Genomic DNA, 8,232 nt, shown 5'->3' on the forward strand with positions numbered 1-8,232 from the left:
TCATAAAAAATTCATTTTGATCTTCGACTCTCAGTCTGGTTAGCGGCTTGCTAAAAACTGAGTCATATTGGGACTTGAGTAGCTCACTCATTTCCTTGCTGTCATCTGTGTAGGACCCATCTTGTTTAAGTAGGGGCCCAATACTGGATGTTGTTCTCGACTTTGATTTGGCATAGGAGAAGAAATACTTTGGGTTTCTTTCGATTTCATTTATGGCTTTTAGTTCTTCCCGCGATTCCTGACTCCTATAAGATTCCTTTAGCTTGAGTTCGATGCTTGCTATTTCTCTGACCAGTGTCTCCCTACGCATTTCAGATATATTGACCTCTTTTAGCCGCTCTGTTATTCTTTTCCGTCGCCTGTAAAGGGAGCGCCTGTCTCTTTCTATTTTACATCTACTCCTCCTTTTTCTTAGAGGAATAAGCCTTGTGCATACATCGAGTGCCACCAAGTTAATCTGTTCTAGGCATACGTTGGGGTCTGTGTTGCTTAGTATATCTTCCCAGCTTATATCGGTTAGGACTTGGTTTACTTGGTCCCACTTTATGTTTTTGTTATTGAAGTTGAATTTGGTGAATGCTCCCTCGTGACTAGTCTCATTATGTCGGTCTGGGGCTCCACGCATACATGTCTGAACCTCAATTATGTTGTGATCTGAGTATATTGTTTTTGATATGGTGACATTTCTTATCAGATCATCATTGTTAGTGAAGATGAGGTCTAGTGTATTCTCCAGTCTAGTAGGCTCTATTATTTGCTGGTTTAAATTGAATTTTGTGCAGAGATTTAAAAGCTCGTGTGAGTGTGAGTTTTCATCAGAGCTGCCTCCTGGTGTTGTTACTGCAACAATATTATTTGCTATATTCCTCCATTTTAGGTGCCTTAAGTTGAAATCCCCCAGGAGCAAGATGTTGGGTGCAGGAGCTGGAAGATTTTCCAGACAGTGGTCAATTTTTAACAGCTGTTCCTGGAATTGCTGGGATGTTGCATCCGGAGGCTTGTAGACTACCACAATGACTAGGTTTTGGTTCTCGACCTTTACTGCTAAAACTTCCACTACATTATTTGAGGCATTTAGCAGTTCTGTGCAAACAAGTGACTCTGCAATGTACAGGCCAACCCCCCCCCCTTTTGCCTGTTCACTCTGTCACATCTGTATAGGTTGTAACCTGGGATCCATATTTCGTTGTCCAAGTGATCCTTTATGTGGGTCTCAGTGAAAGCCGCGAACATTGCCTTTGCCTCTGCAAGCAGTCCACGGATGAAAGGTATTTTGTTGTTTGTTGCTGGCTTTAGACCCTGTATATTTGCAAAGAAGAATGTTATCGGACTGGTGGTATTGTTGGTACTGGGGTTTTTTTTTTCCGGCATTAGTATCTGTATCTGTTGGTTTGGAGTGGAGGCCATCGACTGTGGTTCCACTCCAGGAATGACTGGATTTGGTGTACGATTTCTGCCATTTCCTGCCAGTTTTTTTTCCTTCCTGGCACTAAAAAACCTCTCCCTCTTGAGTGGCTGTGGCTACCCAGGTTTTCCCATGGCCTGGATGTTTTGTATCTTTTTGTACCCTTTAGATGGTGTGCCTGGCAATTTAAGTTATAGCACAGTCTTTCCTGTACTGAAGAGGTACACATTTCAGGGTGAAAAAGCTTACAGGAAGGGAGTTTGCATTTTCCTGTTGTCATATGGGCATGGCATTTTCTAGGGTGGTCATAGTTGCACGTCCCGTCTGTTTTTCCAGATTTCCCATGTCTGCAGATACCAAGTGCATAGTATGTGCACAGGCTTGGTTTCCGTTTGCCTTGGGTTTCTGTGACTGTATTCCCTGTTGGTGCATGTTTCCCTGTCTTATTCCTATCCTCCCTAGCACCAACAATTGAGCTCCCACCAGTTGTTTTTGGTAATATATCCTCACTATAGCTAGTGGAGTCCTCTTGTTTGCTATTTCCTGTGGTATTTCTAGTTTGCAATATTGGTTTTATCTTATCTTTGACTACACTTGTTTCCCCACTACGGTTCCTGTCCCCTATGAGGTCATTTATATGTATTCCTTCCTGCGTATAATTCCCGACTACCTGGACAAAATCTCCAGCTTCACCATTACTGTCTCCCAGGACAGCACCTCCAGCTTCACCATTACTGTCTCCCAGGACAGCACCTCCAGCTTCACCATTACTGTCTCCCAGGACAGCACCTCCAGCTTCACCATTACTGTCTCCCAGGACAGCACCTCCAACTTCACCATTACTGTCTCCCAGGACAGCACTATCAGCCCCACATTTACTGACTACCAGGACATCACCTCCAGCCTTACAGTTTCTGGCTACATGGCCAGTATCAAGGGCAGTACCATTCAGCCCAGACTTTTTATGTTCCCATCTGTTGTAGAAAGCTTCCAGGTTGTCTATGAAAGCAGCTTTGATGTTATCCTCTTTTAATACCCTTGTGATTTTAGTCCACAGATTTTCCTCATTTGGGCATACCCAAAAACACTTCCCTGTTTTAATACTGCTTGTAGCTAGTTCTTGGATATCTGCACAAGGGGCGTGACACCAATTTCCACAAAAATGACAATTTATCCATGTGGAAGCCCGTTTGTTTGATTGACTGCAGACTATACAGAGCTTCATAATGATTTGAGTGGTTGATTTACTGTAATTCTACTAGCAACCTCTTGAATACTCTATTAATAACCTCCTTAAATGAAGCTCTAGCTATTTGTATCTCTATTTCTAACTAATTGGACAGCTTACCGTGTACGTTCCTGGTTTATATTTATCGTTTGTGTTTGATAAGGACGCCTACAACCCAATCCGTTTACAGTCTGCTTCATTGCCCAACGAATCCGTTTGAAACCAGTCAAGGGTTCGGACCATCAAGGGTTCGGACCAGTCGAGGGTTCGGACCAGTCGATCTGATCTGATCAGTGGGTCACTTATTTAAAACATACTAGTCGGTGATTTGGGCTAACACATGAAGGATCTACTTGAAATTATCTACCCGAGTAATATGTGATTTGATTGATACAAAAGTATAACTTGCGTGTTGAAGAGCCGGTGATTTCTGGCAGCTCCTACAGTGACGAACGGTCGAGCCTCAACCCTTGTTTATCAATCGCTGTATCTAGCTTTTCTAGTTTTTTTTCCGTCTCCACCACAATAAATGCTATATTATCACTATAGTTGACTGGTGGAAATTTTGGAGGAAGGACGCTTTTTCTGTAGTAATAATTGCTTCTCGTTGTGTATATTGCGACCGCTGGTAACTACAGGTTATATGAAATTCACAGTATACGTCTGGTATTTCAAGAAAAAAGAAACTAATGAAAGTCACTCCACTCCACTAAGTACCATTATAATACAGGTTAGTTGCTACTACAACACTGTATTCTGCTATTCACTGGTATCACTAGATTATATGCGAGTACACTAGCAGGCCAGGAAGATTATTAAAACAGCTGACCACTGTGGTAAGATTCTGGCGACTTCTGGCACCTGCCTCTATAGGCTTATCACTTCATTTACAGATTCACCTGTTTTCAAATGACACTTTAGCCTTTATCATCTATATACTAGGGAGCCACTGTAGTATACACTATACACTATGTATACACAATGTTATCAGTGAGACTTTCTTTCCTCTGACAAAAGTTTTATTATTATTATTTTGCACACGGAACACAGGCCTATGATTCCCCTCTGGCAGTAAACTCTGCTAGGTAGTGCACACTAATTCTCCTTTTTTGACTCAGTATATAATGTTTTCCGCCCAAGATTGGTTCCAGGCGCTAGAGGGATGTATCGTATAGGATTGATGGCACAAATTAAAGTTCTAGCACGTAAGAGCGACTGTGTAAACACGAGAAAACCCGGAGCACAACGAGGCACGTGGCACTGTTACCCTACCACAACACCAATCCGATCGGCCTGTGGGTCGAGTCGAATGCCCAGAGAGGAATTGGGAACAGCTAGAAGGAAATCTCTTGAATGTGGTGCTTTCACCGCTAGAAGACGAGCTTTGTCCTTTCCTGGAAGGTTGGTAAGCATTGTGTTGGCGATTTTTTCCATCATCGATTTGTCCCAGTGGGACTGTTTGTGCTCTTTGGGAGAAGCTGGTCTACTGGAGGAGTCTGCAAGGGTGTCCCACTGCACTACTGCTTCAGTGAACCTGGGGTCTTGAGCTCCTACCGCACCTCTCAAGCGTTTGGGGACAATCTCCTTGACTAGTCGACTGGAAGCCAAACACGAAGACAGAAATACAGTTAAAGCTACCTGCGTTGCTTTGCTCACCCCAATATCTCCCAGTCGCACTGGGAGGGTTGCCTGATCCCATTACTGATCATCCAGTGACAGATCCAGTGCCTTCTTAAAGACTGATCTCAGGAGTGAGTCATATTCGTCAAGTGTTGGGTTGTCAAAAGAGGGTGCGCACCTCAGGAAGTGAGTCTTGGCATGTATTTTTATTTATTAACACCTCGGCCGTCTCCCGCCAAGGCAGGGTGGCCCGAAAAAGAAAAACTTTCATCATTCACTCCATCACTATCTTGCCAGAGGCACGCTTACACTACAGTTATAAAACTGCAACATTAACACCCCTCCTTCAGAGTGCAGACACTACTTCCCATCCCCGGACTCAAGGTCGGCCTGCCGGTTTCCCCTGAATCCCTTCATAACTGTTACCTTGCTCACTCTCCAACAGCACGTCAAGTCCTAAAAATCATTTATCTCCACTAACTCCTATCAAACACCCTCACGTATGCTTGCTGGAAGTTGAAGCCCCTCGCACACACATATTATATATATATATATATATATATATATATATATATATATATATATATATATATATATATATATATATATATACATATATACATATATATATATATATATATATATATATATATATATATATATATATATATATATATATATATATATATATATATATATATATATATGTATATATGCAAAACACCCCCTGTGAAAGAGTAGTGAAATTCCACGCGCGTGCGTGACTACTCACATTGTCAAGGAACATAGTTCCTTGACAAGGTGAGTAGTCACGAAAGCGCTTGGAAGTTCACTACTCTTTCACAGTGGTTGTTTTGCATATTTTAAAATCACCTGTTTACTGTGATCTTATTGCATATATATATATATATATATATATATATATATATATATATATATATATATATATATATATATATATATATATATATATATATATATATATAATTATATTACCACGTTCCAGCTCTGATATCTCTCCTGTCCTGAAGGGAATCACCACCAATGAACCAAGAACTTGTCATTGTTGAAAGGTATTTGTCATTGCCCACGAAAAGACTTTGCTTATATCTTCTTGCATTTTTTTCGTGTCTTCTACGGAGGTGATTTTCTGTCAAACAATTTATGTACATTGTCAATACCTTGAGTATCGTGTGTGCTGCGATCATATCTCGCCTAAGCCTTTTTTTTTATTTCCTCTGCACTTACTGATAAACACTCGTACAGCTACATAGTTTGCGTCTTGCAACTGCAAACGGAGGATCAAGCGTTCACCACTACACTGAATAACCCTTAAAGGGTTATTCAGTTTACACTTTCTTAAACTTATGTGCTTGACTAGGTGGGACTACACGTTGGTGCATGCCAGTTTACCTGGAGTTTACCTGGAGAGAGTTCCGGGGGTCAACGCACCCGCGGCCCGGTCTGTGACCAGGCCTCCTGGTGGATCAGAGCCTGATCAACCAGGCTGTTGCTGCTGGCTGCACGCAAACCAACGTACGAGCCACAGCCCGGCTGGTCAAGTACCGACTTTAGGTGCTTGTCCAGTGCCAGCTTGAAGACTGCCAGGGGTCTGTTGGTAATCCCCCTTATGTATGCTGGGAGGCAGTTGAACAGTCTCGGGCCCCTGACACTTATTGTATGGTCTCTTAACGTGCTAGTGACACCCCTGCTTTTCATTGGGGGGATGTTGCATCGTCTGCCAAGTCTTTTGCTTTCGTAGTGAGTGATTTTCGTGTGCAAGTTCGGTACTAGTCCCTCTAGGATTTTCCAGGTGTATATAATCATGTATCTCTCCCGCCTGCGTTCCAGGGAATACAGGTTCAGGAACCTCAAGCGCTCCCAGTAATTGAGGTGTTTTATCTCCATTATGCGCGCCGTGAAGGTTCTCTGTACATTTTCTAGGTCAGCAATTTCACCTGCCTTGAAAGGTGCTGTTAGTGTGCAGCAATATTCCAGCCTAGATAGAACAAGTGACCTGAAGAGTGCCATCACGGGCTTGGCATCCCTAGTTTTGAAGGTTCTCATTATCCATCCTGTCATTTTTCTAGCAGATGCGATTGATACAATGTTATGGTCCTTGAAGGTGAGATCCTCCGACATGATCACTCCCAGGTCTTTGACGTTGGTGTTTCGCTCTATTTTGTGGCCAGAATTTTTGTACTCTGAAGATTTAATTTTTTCGTGTTTACCATATCTGAGTAATTGAAATTTCTCATCGTTGAACTTCATATTGTTTTCTGCAGCCCACTGAAAGATTTGGTTGATGTCCGCCTGGAGCCTTGCAGTGTCTGCAATGGAAGACACTGTCATGCAGATTCGGGTGTCATATGCAAAGGAAGACACGGTGCTGTGGCTGACATCCTTGTCTATGTCAGATATGAGGATGAGGAACAAGATGGGAGCGAGTACTGTGCCTTGTGAAACAGAGCTTTTCACCGTAGCTGCCTCGGACTTTACTCTGTTGACTACTACTCTCTGTGTTCTGTTAGTGATGAAATTATAGATCCATCCACCGACTTTTCCTGTTATTCCTTTAGCACGCATTTTGTGCGCTATTACGTCATGGTCACACTTGTCGAAGGCTTTTGCAAAGTCTGTATATATTACATCTGCATTCTTTTTGTCTTCTAGTGCATCTAGGACCTTGTCGTAGTGATCCAATAGTTGAGACAGACAGGAGCGACCTGTTCTAAACCCATGTTGCCCTGGGTTGTATAACTGATGGGTTTCTAGATGGGTGGCCCTGGGGCAGAGTGCATGGGCATGTCATTTATCGCCTGTTCGAAGTCATTTGGCGTCAGGATAACATCAGATAGGCTTGTGTTAACCAAATTCTGTGGCTCTCTCATAAAAAATTCATTTTGATCTTCGACTCTCAGTCTGGTTAGCGGCTTGCTAAAAACTGAGTCATACTGGGACTTGAGTAGCTCACTCATTTCCTTACTGTCATCTGTGTAGGACCCATCTTGCTTAAGTAGGGGCCCAATACTGGACGTTGTTCTCGACTTTGATTTGGCATACTAGAAGAAATACTTTGGGTTTCTTTCGATTTCATTTATGGCTTTTAGTTCTTCCCACGATTCCTGACTCCTATAAGATTCTTTTAGCTTAAGTTCGATGTTTGCTATTTCTCTGAGCAGTGTCTCCCTATGCATTTCAGATATATTGACCTCTTTTAGCCGCTCTGTTATTCTTTTCCGTCGCCTGTAAAGGGAGCGCCTGTCTTTCTATTTTACATCTACTCCTCCTTTTTCTTAGAGGAATAAGCCTTGTGCATACATCGAGTGCCACCAAGTTAATCTGTTCTAGGCATAAGTTGGGGTCTGTGTTGCTTAGTATATCTTCCCAGCTTATATCGGTTAGGACTTGGTTTACTTGGTCCCACTTTATGTTTTTGTTATTGAAGTTGAATTTGGTGAATGCTCCCTCGTGACTAATCTCATTATGTCGGTCTGGGGCTCCGCGCATACATGTCTGAACCTCAATTATGTTGTGATCTGAGTATATTGTTTTTGATATGGTGACATTTCTTATCAGATCATCATTGTTAGTGAAGAGGAGGTCTAGTGTATTCTCCAGTCTAGTAGGCTCTATTATTTGCTGGTTTAAATTGAATTTTGTGCAGAGATTTAAAAACTCGTGTGAGTGTGAGTTTTCATCAGAGCTGCCTCCTGGTGTTATTACTGCAACAATATTATTTGCTATATTCCTCCATTTTAGGTGCCTTAAGTTGAAATCCCCCAGGAGCAAGATGTTGGGTGCAGGAGCTGGAAGATTTTCCAGACAGTGGTCAATTTTTAACAGCTGTTCCTGGAATTGCTGGGATGTTGCATCCGGAGGTTTGTAGACTACCACAATGACTAGGTGAAGAGCTTTTGATCCAGGAATTAGAGCTACTCTCTTTTTTTATCTAATCTCACTGCCTTCCATTCCCTAG

This window comes from Cherax quadricarinatus, chromosome 56 (genome assembly GCF_038502225.1).
Source record: "Cherax quadricarinatus isolate ZL_2023a chromosome 56, ASM3850222v1, whole genome shotgun sequence".
Classification (NCBI taxonomy): domain Eukaryota; kingdom Metazoa; phylum Arthropoda; class Malacostraca; order Decapoda; family Parastacidae; genus Cherax; species Cherax quadricarinatus.